This window comes from Salmo trutta, chromosome 34, assembly GCF_901001165.1.
Source record: "Salmo trutta chromosome 34, fSalTru1.1, whole genome shotgun sequence".
NCBI classification, from domain to species: domain Eukaryota; kingdom Metazoa; phylum Chordata; class Actinopteri; order Salmoniformes; family Salmonidae; genus Salmo; species Salmo trutta.
This window is the reverse complement of record NC_042990.1, coordinates 22,951,948-22,968,208: the sequence shown is the minus strand read 5'-3', so window position 1 is coordinate 22,968,208 and position 16,261 is coordinate 22,951,948.

Sequence of the window (16,261 nt, the reverse complement as noted above, 5' to 3'; positions counted from 1 at the left end):
AGTCACTAATAACACACATACTGTATCTGTGCTAGTTTCCACCACCACGCCTTCAGTCACTAATAACACACATACTGTATCTGTGCTAGTTTCCACCACTACGCCTTCAGTCACTAATAACACACATACTGTATCTGTGCTAGTTTCCACCACTACGCCTTCAGTCACTAATAACACACATACTGTATCTGTGCTAGTTTCCACCACTACGTCTTCAGTCACTAATAACACACATACTGTATGTGTGCTAGTTTCCACCACTACACCTTCAGTCACTAATAACACACATACTGTATCTGTGCTAGTTTCCACCACCACGCCTTCAGTCACTAATAACACACATACTGTATCTGTGCTAGTTTCCACCACCACGCCATCAGTCACTAATAACACACATACTGTATCTGTGCTAGTTTCCACCACCACGCCTTCAGTCACTAATAACACACATACTGTATCTGTGCTAGTTTCCACCACCACGTCATCAGTCACTAATAACACACATACTGTATCTGTGCTAGTTTCCACCACTACGCCTTCAGTCACTAATAACACACATACTGTATCTGTGCTAGTTTCCACCACCACGCCTTCAGTCACTAATAACACACATACTGTATCTGTGCTAGTTTCCACCACCACGCCTTCAGTCACTAATAACACACATACTGTATCTGTGCTAGTTTCCACCACTACGCCTTCAGTCACTAATAACACACATACTGTATCTGTGCTAGTTTCCACCACCATGCCTTCAGTCACTAATAACACACATCCGGTATCTGTGCTAGTTTCCACCACCACGCCTTCAGTCACTAATAACACACATACTGTATCTGTGCTAGTTTCCACCACTACGTCTTCAGTCACTAATAACACACATACTGTATCTGTGCTAGTTTCCACCACCACGCCTTCAGTCACTAATAACACACATACTGTATGTGTGCTAGTTTCCACCACCGCGCCTTCAGTCACTAATAACACACATACTGTATCTGTGCTAGTTTCCACCACCGCGCCTTCAGTCACTAATAACACACATACTGTATCTGTGCTAGTTTCCACCACTACGCCTTCAGTCACTAATAACACACATACTGTATCTGTGCTAGTTTCCACCACCACGCCTTCAGTCACTAATAACACACATACTGTATGTGTGCTAGTTTCCACCACCGCGCCTTCAGTCACTAATAACACACATACTGTATCTGTGCTAGTTTCCACCACCGCGCCTTCAGTCACTAATAACACACATACTGTATCTGTGCTAGTTTCCACCACTACGCCTTCAGTCACTAATAACACACATACTGTATCTGTGCTAGTTTCCACCACCACACCTTCAGTCACTAATAACACACATACTGTATCTGTGCTAGTTTCCACCACTACGCCTTCAGTCACTAATAACACACATACTGTATCTGTGCTAGTTTCCACCACCACGTCATCAGTCACTAATAACACACATACTGTATCTGTGCTAGTTTCCACCACTACGCCTTCAGTCACTAATAACACACATACTGTATCTGTGCTAGTTTCCACCACCACGCCTTCAGTCACTAATAACACACATACTGTATCTGTGCTAGTTTCCACCACCACGCCTTCAGTCACTAATAACACACATACTGTATCTGTGCTAGTTTCCACCACTACGCCTTCAGTCACTAATAACACACATACTGTATCTGTGCTAGTTTCCACCACCATGCCTTCAGTCACTAATAACACACATCCGGTATCTGTGCTAGTTTCCACCACTACGCCTTCAGTCACTAATAACACACATACTGTATCTGTGCTAGTTTCCACCACCACGCCATCAGTCACTAATAACACACATACTGTATCTGTGCTAGTTTCCACCACCACGCCTTCAGTCACTAATAACACACATACTGTATCTGTGTTAGTTTCCACCACCGCGCCTTCAGTCACTAATAACACACATACTGTATCTGTGCTAGTTTCCACCACCGCGCCTTCAGTCACTAATAACACACATACTGTATCTGTGCTAGTTTCCACCAATACGCCTTCAGTCACTAATAACACACATACTGTATCTGTGCTAGTTTCCACCACCACGCCTTCAGTCACTAATAACACACATACTGTTTCTGTGCTAGTTTCCACCACTACGCCTTCAGTCACTAATAACACACATACTGTATCTGTGCTAGTTTCCACCACTACGCCTTCAGTCACTAATAACACACATACTGTCACTAATAACACACATACTGTATCTGTGCTAGTTTCCACCACCACGCCTTCAGTCACTAATAACACACATCCGGTATCTGTGCTAGTTTCCACCACCACGCCTTCAGTCACTAATAACACACATACTGTATCTGTGCTAGTTTCCACCACCACGCCTTCAGTCACTAATAACACACATACTGTATCTGTGCTAGTTTCCACCACTACGCCTTCAGTCACTAATAACACACATACTGTATCTGTGCTAGTTTCCACCACTACGCCTTCAGTCACTAATAACACACATACTGTATCTGTGCTAGTTTCCACCACCGCGCCTTCAGTCACTAATAACACACATACTGTATCTGTGCTAGTTCCACCACCCGCGCCTTCAGTCACTAATAACACACATACTGTATCTGTGCTAGTTTCCACCACCGCGCCTTCAGTCACTAATAACACACATACTGTATCTGTGCTAGTTCCACCACCGCGCCTTCAGTCACTAATAACACACATACTGTATCTGTGCTAGTTTCCACCACCGCGCCTTCAGTCACTAATAACACACATACTGTATCTGTGCTAGTTTCCACCACCGCGCCTTCAGTCACTAATAACACACATACTGTATCTGTGCTAGTTTCCACCACCCGCGCCTTCAGTCACTAATAACACACATACTGTATCTGTGCTAGTTTCCACCACCGCGCCTTCAGTCACTAATAACACACATACTGTATCTGTGCTAGTTTCCACCACCGCGCCTTCAGTCACTAATAACACACATACTGTATCTGTGCTAGTTTCCACCACCGCGCCTTCAGTCACTAATAACACACATACTGTATCTGTGCTAGTTTCCACCACCGCGCCTTCAGTCACTAATAACACACATACTGTATCTGTGCTAGTTTCCACCACCACGTCATCAGTCACTAATAACACACATACTGTATCTGTGCTAGTTTCCACCACCACGCCTTCAGTCACTAATAACACACATACTGTATCTGTGCTAGTTTCCACCACCGCGCCTTCAGTCACTAATAACACACATACTGTATCTGTGCTAGTTTCCACCACCGCGCCTTCAGTCACTAATAACACACATACTGTATCTGTGCTAGTTTCCACCACCGCGCCTTCAGTCACTAATAACACACATACTGTATCTGTGCTAGTTTCCACCACCGCGCCTTCAGTCACTAATAACACACATACTGTATCTGTGCTAGTTTCCACCACTACGCCTTCATAAAGGTTTCTATGTTTTATGTATGTAGGGATGCTTGGCAAAACGCACATTACTATTGCGCACTGGTGATCGGAACATTGAAAAAGGCATGAAAACAAACAACCAGCTGACAAAGGATTGATCTTTTAGGAGCAGGATTCTTTTTGTCTTCTCGTGGTGGACACACTGTAGGGATAGAAATCCACTCTTAGTAAAACAGATGTTTTCTAGAACCTAAAAGGGTTCTTCGGCTGTCCCCATAGGAGAACCGCTTGAAGAACCCTTTTTGGTTCCAGGTAGAATCATTTTGGTTACAGGTACAACTCTTTTGTGTTCCATGTAGAATCCTTTCCACAGAGGGTTCTACCTGGAACCAACAAGGGTTCTCCTTTGGGGACAGCCGAAGGAACGCTTCTGAAACCTTTTTTCTAAGAAGTTACATTTGAACCTTTTTATGTAACTTCTGGTCTATTTTGGGAGATTGGTGAGATACAATAGACTACCATCTAGTCACTGCAGTGCCCACTCACGATTCCAACCCACGCAGGGCTGTTTACTGGAGTTGTGATACAATATATACTACAGTACTCAAACCTATTTTTACAGAAGATGATGAAAAAGGTGTCCACATGCTTGATGTCAAACCCACATACCTTATCGGCCTACATGTTCTTCTTATATCTCATTCTCCCACATACACATAGCTCTCTTCCTCCCTCTCTCTCTCCCTTCCCTCTCTCTCTCTACCTAGCTCCCATCTCTCTCTCTCTTTCTCTCCCTTCCTTCTCTCTCTACCTCACTCACATCTCTCTCTCTCTGCCCCCCCCCCCTCTCTCTCATTCTCTCTCTCTCTCTCCCTTCCCTCTTTCTCTACCTAGCTCCCATCTCTCTCTCTTTCTCTCCCTTCCTTCTCTCTCTACCTCACTCACATCTCTCTCTACCCCCTCTCTCTCCCTTCCCTCTCTCTCTACCTAGCTCCCATCTCTCTCTCTTTCTCTCCCTTCCTTCTCTCTCTACCTCGCTCACATCTCTCTCTCTCTACCCCCCCCTCTCCCCCCTCTCTCGCTCTCTCTCTCTCTCTCTCTCTCTCTCTCTCTCTCTCTCTCTCTCTCTCTCTCTCTTCCCCCCCTCTCCCCCCTCTCTCGTTCTCTCTCTCTCTCTTCCCCCTCCATCTCTCTCTTTCTCTGTCTTTTCATGTCTGCTTAAATCCTATGGGGATGATGGTGATGTTTTCCCAGGTCTGTGTAATGAGTATTGATGAAGTTATTCTACCAGAACTCATTACAATACTGTTGATTCTTGGTTTCCTACAGATGACATATACTAAGCACCATACATTGTAGTGTGTGTGTGTGTGTGTGTGTGTGTGTGGTGTGTGTGTGTGTGTGTGTGTGTGTGTGTGTGTGTGTGTGTGTGTGTGTGTGTGTGTGTGTGTGTGTGTGTGTGTGTGTGTGTGTGTGTGCGTGTGTGTGTGTGCGTGTGTCCGTCCGGCCGTCCGTCCCTATCTGTCTTATTGTATTCTTACCAAGAGCAGCATCACTACAATACATTCTCACTGACCTCAGACTGAAGAGGTGTGTCTGGAAATAGCCTCCGGTTGACAGCTTTGTCCCTTGTTCTAGGTAGGACACACACACGCGTCTAATGGAGGAGCTTAGGGGGAGGACGATGCTTGTGTCAGCATGTCACGTAATAGATTTTATCATTGCGTCCAAAAGAGCATCGAGCCAAACCATCTCACACACACACACACACCACTGTGAACATCTTCAAGGTCGTGCCGACACCTGCTGCTAGACACACACACACACACACACACACACACACACACACTAACAATATAAACATAACAGATCAAGGCGTCTTTTGAGACAGTTGCTTCAGACGCTGACTGTGTGTGTGTATCAGATGGTATCTTTAGCCATTATTAAGCTGTGTTGTAAGGGTGATGAGCTTATTAGCAAGTCCTGGCTAGCAGGGGGGTCAGTCTGCAGAGTCAGGGGGAATTATATAAAACGATTTAACTGAAGACCTGAGCAGAGAGAGTTTAACAGGAATACTGTCACTTCACGACACAAACCAAAACAAACCAACATCTGCTGCTGCCTTCACCATTCTGGACCATGATAAACGTTTTTATCTGAGATCTGCACGCTGAAGAATAATTTTTTCTCAAATCTCTCAGTGACGTCAATGAATGTGTGTGTTTGTCCGCATATGTGCATGTCCGTGCATGAGTGTGTGTGCTGGTAAATAAGTGATGGCGGTATATTACTGAGTCAGTGGAAAGAGCAACAACACCTGTTCAAGGAAATGATGGATGCAGGACCCTATTCTCCTTGACAAGCCTAGGCCTCGATCCCTCCATACCTGCCTGTACCACTTTCTAAAAGGCACAGACGAGGAAATACAGTGGTTATTTCAAGAGATAGGGGGAGAGTGTGTGTTGTGTGTGTGTGTGTGTGCAATTTATATATAGATATACACTGAGCGTAGAAAACATGAAGAACTCTTTCCATGACATAGATTGACCAGGTGAATCCAGGTGAAAGCTAACATCTCTTATTGATGTCACTTGTTAAATCTACTTCCATCAAGGTAGTTGAAGGGGAGGAGACAGGTTAAAGAACAATGTTTAAGCCTTGAGACAAAGATTGTGTATGCGTGCCATTCAGAGGGTGAAAAGGCATGACAAAAAATGTAAGTGTGTAACGCCCTGGCCATAGAGAGGGGTTTTTTGTTCTTTATTTTGGTTAGGCCAGGGTGTTACATTGGGTGGGCGTTCTATGTTCCTTTTTCTATGTTTTTGTATTTCTTTGTTTTGGGCCGTGTGTGTGGCTCCCAATCAGGCACAGCTGAAGCTCGTTGCTGCTGATTGGGAGTCACACATAAGGAGCATGTTTTTCCTTTGGGTTTGTGGGTAATTGTTTCTGTCAGTGTTTTGTACCAGACAGGACTGTTTGCTGTCGGTTTGCTCTTTTCTTGTTTTGTATAGTGTTCACGTTGTTTATATTAAAGTCTAATAATGAACACTAACTCCGCTGCACCTTGGTCCACTTCTTCAGACGACAGCCGTTACAGAATTACCCACCACCAAGGGACCAAGCAGCGGAAGAGGGAGGTCCGGGCGATGGAGGAGACGCCGGCCAGCAGACGGGGTCGCTGGCGTCGGTCGAGGAAGCCCGGAAGACACCCCCAAGAAAATTTTGGGGGGGGGCTAATGGGGTGGTCCGGAAGGGCAGAGGAGGAGCCCAGACCACTGCTCTCGTGGGGGATGACGGCAGAGGAGGAGACGGAGATGAGGTGGTTTATTGAGGACCTGCTGAAGGAAGATCTGGAGGAGGAGCCATGGTATGCGGAGTTGCGCGCTGTGTCGCCAGTGCGCCAGCACAGCCCGGTGCGTCCGGTGGACATGCCCAGCACATGCCGTGCTAGGATGGGCATCCAGCCAGGACGAGTGGCTAAACCGGCTCCACGCTTCAGGTCACCAGTGCGTGTCCACAGTCCTGCCCGGCCCGTCCCTGCTCCCCGCACCAAGCCATGGTATGCGGAGTTGCGCGCTGTGTCGCCAGTGCGCCCGCACAGCCCGGTGCGTCCGGTGGACATGCCCAGCACATGCCGTGCTAGGATGGGCATCCAGCCAGGACGAGTGGCTAAACCGGCTCCACGCTTCAGGTCACCAGTACGTGTTCACAGTCCTGTCTGGCCCGTCCCTGCTCCCCGCACCAGGTTAGTGGTGCGTGTCCCCAGTCCTGTCCGGCCCGTCCTTGCTCCCCGCACCAGGTTAGTGGTGCGTGTCCCCAGTCCGGCCCGGCCCGTCCCTGCTCCCCGCACCAGGTTAGTGGTGCGTGTCCCCAGTCCTGTCCGGCCCATTCCTGCTCCCCGCACCAGGTTAGTGGTGCGTGTCCCCAGTCAACAGTCGTCGGAGCTGCCCGCCAGTCAACAGTCGTCGGAGCTGCCCGTCAGTCAACAGTCGCCGGAGTGGCCAGACTGCGCTGAACTGCCGGAGTGGCCAGACTGCGCTGAACTGCCGGAGTGGCCAGACTGCGCTGAACTGCCGGAGTGGCCAGACTGCGCTGAACTGCCGGAGTGGCCAGACTGCGCTGAACTGCCGGAGTGGCCAGACTGCGCTGACCTGCCGGAGTGGCCAGACTGCCCTGACCTGCCGGAGTGGCCAGACTGCCCTGACCTGCCGGAGTGGCCAGACTGCCCCGAACTGCCAGAGTGGCCAGGGACGCCCGCCAGCCCGGTGAGTCCTGTGCCTACGCCTAGGGCCAGGCCTCTGTCATGTCTCCCCAGCCTGGTGAATCCTGGGTCAGTGCCGTCAGAGCAGCCAGGGTCGCCTGCCAGCCAGGCGCAACCATCGCCGCCCGCCAGCCGGGCGCGTTCAGGGTCGCCCGCCAGCCGGGCGCAACAAGGGTCGCCCGCCAGCCAGGCGCAACCATCGCCGCCCGCCAGCCGGGCGCAACCATCGCCGCCCGCCAGCCGGGCGCAACCATCGCCGGCCGCCAGCCGGGCGCAACAAGGGTCGCCCGCCAGCCGGGCGCAACCATCGCCGCCCGCCAGCCGGGCGCAGTCAGCGTCGCCCACCAGACCTTCGGCGCGGCCAGGTGCGCCACCTAAGAGGGCGACGTCAAGGGTGGAGCAGAGGCCACGTCCCGCACCTGAGCCGCCGCCGTAAGAAAGCCCACCCGGACCCTCCCCTTCAGAGTCAGGTTTTGCGGCCGGAGTCCGCACCTTTGGGGGGGTACTGTAACGCCCTGGCCATAGAGAGGGGTTTTTTGTTCTTTATTTTGGTTAGGCCAGGGTGTTACATTGGGTGGGCGTTCTATGTTCCTTTTTCTATGTTTTTGTATTTCTTTGTTTTGGGCCGTGTGTGTGGCTCCCAATCAGGCACAGCTGAAGCTCGTTGCTGCTGATTGGGAGTCACACATAAGGAGCATGTTTTTCCTTTGGGTTTGTGGGTAATTGTTTCTGTCAGTGTTTTGTACCAGACAGGACTGTTTGCTGTCGGTTTGCTCTTTTCTTGTTTTGTATAGTGTTCACGTTGTTTATATTAAAGTCTAATAATGAACACTAACTCCGCTGCACCTTGGTCCACTTCTTCAGACGACAGCCGTTACAAAGTGCCTTTGAACGGGGTATGATAGTAGGTGCCAGGAGCACCGGTTGGTGTCAGGAAATGCAACACTGCTGGGTTTTTCCACACCCATGTGTATCAAGAATGGTCCACCACCCAAAGGACATCCAGCCAACTTGACACAACTGTGGGAAGCATTGGAGTCAACATGGACCAGCATCCCTGTGGAACGCTTTCGACACCTTGTAGAGTCCATGCCCCGACGGAGGGGTGCAACTCAATATTAGGAAGCTGTTCTGTGTAGATCTGCGTGCATGTGTTTTTATTTGCTTGTCGATAATGTTACATCATAAAAACTACGCAAGAGGAAATAAATAATTGTTGCTTAGGCCAGCTCTTTGTCCCAAGTGTACCTACTACTACTTAGGAGGGGGCGAGGAGGGGGGGTAGTTCTAAGTGCAGCGAAGCCGGACAAATTTAGATTGGCGTAAAAGTGCTGACTTTCCTACGCAGTCAGCACTTTGTGTGTTCTGTGGAGACGTGCTGAAATTAAGAGGTGAGTAAAACAAGTCTATAAAGAGAGAGAGGGTAAAAGAGAAATGAGGGTGAGCAGGTAGAGCAGGACTATCCCCTCTTAGTGCAGAACCTGTCTCTAACTCCTCTAACTCAGCAGAACCTGTCTCTAACTCCTCTAACTCAGCAGAACCTGTCTCTAACTCCTCTAACTCAGCAGAACCTGTCTCTAACTCCTCTAACTCAGCAGAACCTGTCTCTAAGTCCTCTAACTCAGCAGAACCTGTCTCTAACTCCTCTAACTCAGCAGAACCTGAACCTAATAGAACTCTAGGTCTATTTATATTTGGCTTATGAAATGGTGCAGGTCAACATCATCAGTCTCTCTCTCTTCTCTCCATCCACCCCTTCATTTATATCTTTCCCTCTACTTTCTTTACTCTTCCTCCATCACTCCCCTCTCCCCTCATTTACTCTATCGCTCCACCTGTCCACCCCTCTTATCCTCCCCTCCTTCCTTCCCACCCTGCATCTCCCTCTCTCTGATCCTCTCTATACCTAGGCAGACAGACCTCAGTAGGAAGAGGTTTTTTAATTTCACCTTTATTTAACTAGGCAAGTCACTTAAGAACAAATTGTTATTTACAATGACGGCCTACCCCGGCCAAACTTGGATGACGCTGGGCCAATTGTGCGCTGCCCTATGGGACTCCCAATCAAGGCCGGATGTGATAGGGCCTGGATGGAGGCTGATGACAGACAGATCTCAGTAGCAAGATGGAGGCTGATGACTGACAGATCTCAGTAGGAAGATGGAGACTGATGACTGACAGATCTCAGTAGGAAGATGGAGGCTGATGACAGACAGATCTCAGTAGGAAGATGGAGGCTGATGACAGACAGACCTCAATAGGAAGATGGAGACTGATGACTGACAGTTCTCAGTAGGAAGATGGAGGCTGATGACTGACAGATCTCAGTAGGAAGATGGAGGCTGATGACAGACAGACCTCAATAGGAAGATGGAGGCTGATGACTGACAGATCTCAGTAGGAACATGGAGGCTGATGACTGACAGATCTCAGTAGGAACATGGAGGCTGATGACAGACAAATCTCAGTAGGAAGATGGAAGCTGATGACAGACAGATCTCAGTAGGAAGAGTTTTTTTTAATTTCACCTTTATTTAACTAGGCAAGTCACTTAAGAACAAATTCTTATTTACAATGACGGCCTACCCCGGCCAAACTTGGACGACGCTGGGCCAATTGTGCGCTGCCCTATGGGACTCCCAATCAAGGCCGGATGTGATAGGGCCTGGATGGAGGCTGATGACTGACAGATCTCAGTAGGATCATGGAGGCTGATGACAGACAAATCTCAGTAGGAAGATGGAGGCTGATGACAGACAGATCTCAGTAGGAAGATGGAGGCTGATGACTGACAGATCTCAGTAGGAACATGGAGGCTGATGACTGACAGATCTCAGTAGGAAGATGGAGGCTGATGACTGACAGATCTCAGTAGGAACATGGAGGCTGATGACAGACAGATCTCAGCAAGAAGATGGAGGCTGATGACAGACAGATCTCAGTAGGAAGATGGAGGCTGATGACTGACAGATCTCAGCAAGAAGATGGAGGCTGATGACAGACAGATCTCAGTAGGATAATGGAGGCTGATGACAAGCTTGTTCCAGTGCTATCTCATCCCTGACATATTCAAGCATAAGCCTGTCCTTGTTTCCAGGGGTTCAGTATAATGTTTGGGTCAGTTCCATTTCAACTAATTCAGTTCAATTGCTCAATCTTGGTTGGGGTCAATTCCAAGTCAATTAATTCAGTCCATTTTAGTTCATTCAACTCCACCATAGATTGAGAGTAACCAAAGAGCTTTACAATACACTGCTTCACAGAACTGTCACTCATGTCCCATTCATCCCTGTAGTCTGCATTTTGCCTTCACCTTTCTGTTAGGACAGGCTGTATAATCCTCTTTGCTGTGAATGGGAACACACTCATACACAAACAGTTGAAGTTGGAAGTTTACATACACTTAGGTTGAAGTCATTAAAACTCGTTTTTCAACCACTCCACAAATTTCTTGTTAACGAACTATAGTTTTGACAAGTCGGTTAGGACATCTACTTTGTGCATGACACAAGTAATTTTTCCAACAATTGTTTACAGACAGATTATTTCACTTATAATTCACTGTATCACAATTCCTGTGGGTCAGAAGATTACATACACTAAGTTGACTGTGCCTTAAACAGCTTGGAAAATTCCAGAAAATTATGTCATGGCTTTAGAAGCTTCTAATTGGCTAATTGACATCATTTGAGTCAATTGGAGGTGTACCTGTGGATGTATTTCAAGGCCTACCTTCAAAATCAGTACCTCTTTGCTTGACATCATGGGAAAATCAAAATAAATCAGCCAAGACCTCAGAAAAAAATGGTAGACCTCCACAAGTCTGGTTCATCCTTGGGAGCAATTTCCAAACGCCTGAAGGTACCATGTTCATCTGTACAAACAATAGTACGCAAGTACAAACACCATGGGACCATTCAGCCGTCATACTGCTCAGGAAGGAGATGCGTTCTGTCTCCTAGAGATGAACGTACTTTGGTGCGAAAAGTGCAAATCAATCCCAGAGCAACAGCAAAAAACCTTGTGAAGATGCTGGAGGAAACAGGTACAAAAGTATCTATATCCACAGTAAAACGAGTCCTATATTGACATAACCTGAAAGGCCGCTCAGCAAGAAAGAAGCCACTGCTCCAAAACCGCCATGAAAAAGCCAGACTACGGTTTGCAACTGCACATGGGGACAAAGATTGTACTTTTTGGATAAATGTCCTCTGGTCTGATGAAACAAAAATAGACCATAATGACCATCGTTATGTTTGGAGGAAAAAGGGGGAGGCTTGTAAGCCAAAAAACACCATCCCAACCGTGAAGCACGGGGGTGGCAGCATCATGTTGTGGGTGTGCTTTGCTGCAGGAGGGACTGGTGCACTTCACAAAATAGATGTCAGGAAAATTATGTGGATATATTGAAGCAACATCTCAAGAAATCAGTCAGGAAGTTAAAGCTTGGTCACAAATGGGTCTTCCAAATGGACAATGACCCCAAGCATACTTCCAAAGTTGTGGCAAAATGGCTTAAGGACAACAAAGTCAAGGTATTGGAGTGGCCATCACAAAGCCCTGACCTCAATTCTACAGAAAATTTGTGGGCAGAACTGAAAATGTGTGTGCGAGCAAGGAGGCCTACAAACCTGACTCAGTTACACCAGCTCTGTCAGGAGGACTTACTGTGGGAAGCTTGTGGAAAGCTACTCGAAAACGTTTTACCCAAGTTAAACAATTTAAATGTAATACTATTTCAATTTAATAACAATTTTAATTTAATACTAATTGAGTGTGTGCAAACTTCTGACCCACTGGGAATGTGATGAAAAAATAAAAGCTGAAATAAATCATTTTCTCTACTATTATTCTGACATTTCACATTCTTAAAATAAAGTGGTGATCCTAACTGACCTAAGACAGGGAATTTTTACTAAGATTAAATGTCAGGAATTGTGAAAAACTGAGTTTAAATGTATTTGGCTAAGGTGTATGTAAACTTCCGACTTCAACTGTACGTGGTTGATGTGCACACACACACTGGCTGGCAGGCAGGCAGGCAGGCTGGCAGGCAGGCAGGCAGGCAGGCAGGCAGTCAGGCAGGCAGGCAGGCAGGCAGGCAGGCAGGCAGGCAGGCAGGCAGGCACACGCACACGCACACACAGAGAGAAGCTCATACAGGGATATCCTTTAGATTTCTTCATCCTGTGTAGTTGGTTCCTTGAGCCATTGATAGGAGAGGATACGGGGGAAGAACAAAGTGATGCGTGTGTGTCACCATAATAAGTGTCCCCCTTCATCCCCTCATGTAATATGTAACAGGTTGAGGAGGAACATTTCTTCTCTGAAAATCAATTGGGACGATGAGTCACTTGTTGCCTAAACCTCTGTGTCTGTTCTCTTCTGAGTCTCACAGAGACTGTCTGGCCAACAATCTACTATAGTTGTTACAATCAAATAGTTACAATTCTGCTTCTCCACATCCGCTCAATTTCAAAATCACATAGATGTTAGCAGTATTGTCATCTATCCCGCTGGCTTTATTTCATATTAACGTCTCAAAGCCCTAAAACATCACCAACATCAAACAATCTGTACAACGTTAGCTATAACCCTCACAACACAGCCTGTAAGTAGATTCAGTGTGAGTCATGCACAGTAGTGCATCCATAGATGTGTTGACGTCTAAAGCTGTCACACACATGCACACACGGACACACACACGCCATCGTGATGTTATAATGTTGTCTTTACATTCTATTCTAACCTCAGAGGACTTCTATATTGAGAAGGTAAGAGATCATCCCTCATTAGCAGGTGGCATCGGATTAAGACTGTGTGTGTGTGTGTGTGTGTGTGTGTGTGTGTGTGTGTGTGTGTGTGTGTGTGTGTGTGCACAGGTCCATGTATTAGTGTTGTAATAGGTTGGCAGAGCAGTGGGTCACAGACACAGCACCTTTGAACCGTAAATTAGGCTACAACAACAACAACAATCGTATGCTCTGCATCTTTGTGGTTCACTTAACTGACCCTCTGCCTTCCGACTGTATCTGGTTCGAAAAAAGATGGACCCAAAACACGAGATGAAACGGACAGGCGACTGACACACAGAGAAAGAGAGAGAGAAAAAGACAGAGAAAGGAGAGACAGAAAAAGAGAGAGACACAGAGAGAAAAAGAGAGAGACAGAGAGAGAGAGGAAAGACAAAGACAGAGAGAGAGACAGAGAGAGAGAGACACAGAGAGAGAGACACAGAGAGAGAGACACAGAGAGAGAGACAGAGGGAGAGAGAGGAGAGACAAAGACAGAGAGAGAGAGAGACCCCCTCTCATATCATTACCAAGCCCTGCAATGCCAAGAGCTGAGCAAAGAAAAGAGTCCCCTCATCCAGCTGGTCCTGGGGCTGAGTTCACAAACCTGTTCTACTAACACACTGAAGCCTCAGGACCAGAACATCCAATCAATCAGAATAAACCAAATTACAACACAGTCAAAACAAAACTACATTGCTTATTGGGAAACACAAGCACAAACACAAAGCAAAATGCAGTGCTATCTGGCCCTAAATCGACAGTACACTATGGCTAAATATTTGACCATGGTTACTGATCAAAACCTTAGAAAAACCTTGACAAAGTACAGGCTCAGTGAGCACAGCCTTGCCATTGAGAAGGGTAGACACAGGAAAACCTGGCTCCCTGTAGAGGAAAGGCTGTGCAACCACTGCACAACAGCAGAACCTGAGACGGAGCTGCATTTCCTGACAAAATGTCAAAAATATAAAACAATTAGAGAGTGTCATTTCCCCAAATTTGAAATCCTTATTCAAGGTTTTAAAGACCTCTCTGATGAGGATAGGCTACCCATCCTGTTGGGGGAGGACGCAGAGAGCTGTGGGTTGGCAGCGCACTACATTGCTGCCTGCCATAAGTTGAGGGACAGTGTCTGACAGACCAATAAACCTGCACATGTCCTCAACTGTATGATTATTGTTATTGTTGAATGTATGGTTATATTGACCGTTGGTTATTGTTGTTACTGTTGTCCCGTTGACAATTTTTGATTCTCATTTTTATTTATTTTTTATATTGTAAATATCCAAAGTAAGCTTTGGCAATATGTACATTGTTACGTCATGCCAATAAAGCGAATTGAATTGAATTGAATTGAGAGACAGAGAGAGAGAGACACCCACATAGAGAGAGACACACAGAGAGACACAGAAAGAGAGAGAGGAGAGAGAGAGAGAGAGACAGAGACAGAGAGAGAGAGAGAGACAGAGAGACAGAGAGAGAGAGAGAGAGGAGAGACAGAGAGAGAGAGGAGACAGAGAGAGAAAGAGAGACACACATAGAGAGAGAGAGAGAGAAGGGATCACTTCAGCGGAAATTAGATAATGTCACAGTAATTTGCTGCTAGCACCATGACGACAACCACTCACATCTTTAACTTTGAGTGTGTGTTTGCATGCGTGTGTGTGTGTACGTGTGTGCGTTCGTACTTGTGTGTGTGTGTAAAAACCTTGTGCGGTGGGGTGTAAAGCGATTAAATGTAAGTAAATGAATCATTGAATAGGATAAAACTAGAGCAGTAGATTGATGAGAACAACCACCTCCTCTTCCCTCCTCCTCTCTCCTTCTCCCTGCTCATCCCTTTTCCCTCATCCTCCTTCTCCCTCCTCTATCCTTCTCCCTCCTCATCCCTTTTCCATCCTCTTCCTTCTCCCTTCTCCCACCTTCTCCCACCTCCTCCCACCTTCTCCTATGTCCTCCCTCCTTCTCCATCCTCCCTCCTCTCACCTCCTACCTTCTTCTCCAACCTTCTCACATCTCCTCCCTCATTCTCCCTCCTCCTCCCTCTTCCCCTTCCTCCTTCTCCTCCTCATCCCTTTTCCCTCATCCTCCTTCTCCCTTCTCTCTCCTTCTCCCTCCTCATCCCTTTTCCCTCCTCCTCCCTTCTTCCACCTCCTCCCTCCTCCTCCCACCTTCTCCTACCTCCTCCCTCATTCTCCCTCCTCCTCCCTATTCCCTCCTCCTTCTCCATCCTTCTTCGTTCTCCCTCTCCCTCCTCCTTCTCCCTCCTCCTCCTCCCTCCTTCTCTGTCCTCCCTCCTTCTCCCATCTCCTCCATCCTCCCACCTCCTTCCTTCTTCTCCAACCTTCTCCTACCTCCTCCCTCATTCTCCCTCCTCCCTCTTCCCTCCTCCTTCTCCCTCCTCCGTCCTCCCTCCTTCTCCCTTCTTCTCCCTCATTCTCCCTAATTCTCCCTCCTTCTCCCACCTTCTCCATACTCCTCCTCCCTCCTTCTCTGTCCTCCCTCGTCCTCCCACCTACTCCATCCTCCTCCTAACTCTCCTCCTCTGTACATTATTCAATGATCAAACATTGCCCTAACCTTTATACTGTATACATGCCTCCTCAAGGGGCAGGTGTGTGCGTGTGTGTGCATCCATGCTAGAATTGTATTGTGTGTCTGTGTATCCGTGCTTGCACGGTCCAATGTGTGTTGCTCTTTACCTTGACGTTGAAAGGTCTATTCCCCTGGGGGTTGGCTCTCTAATTCAGGTTAACAGGGTTAT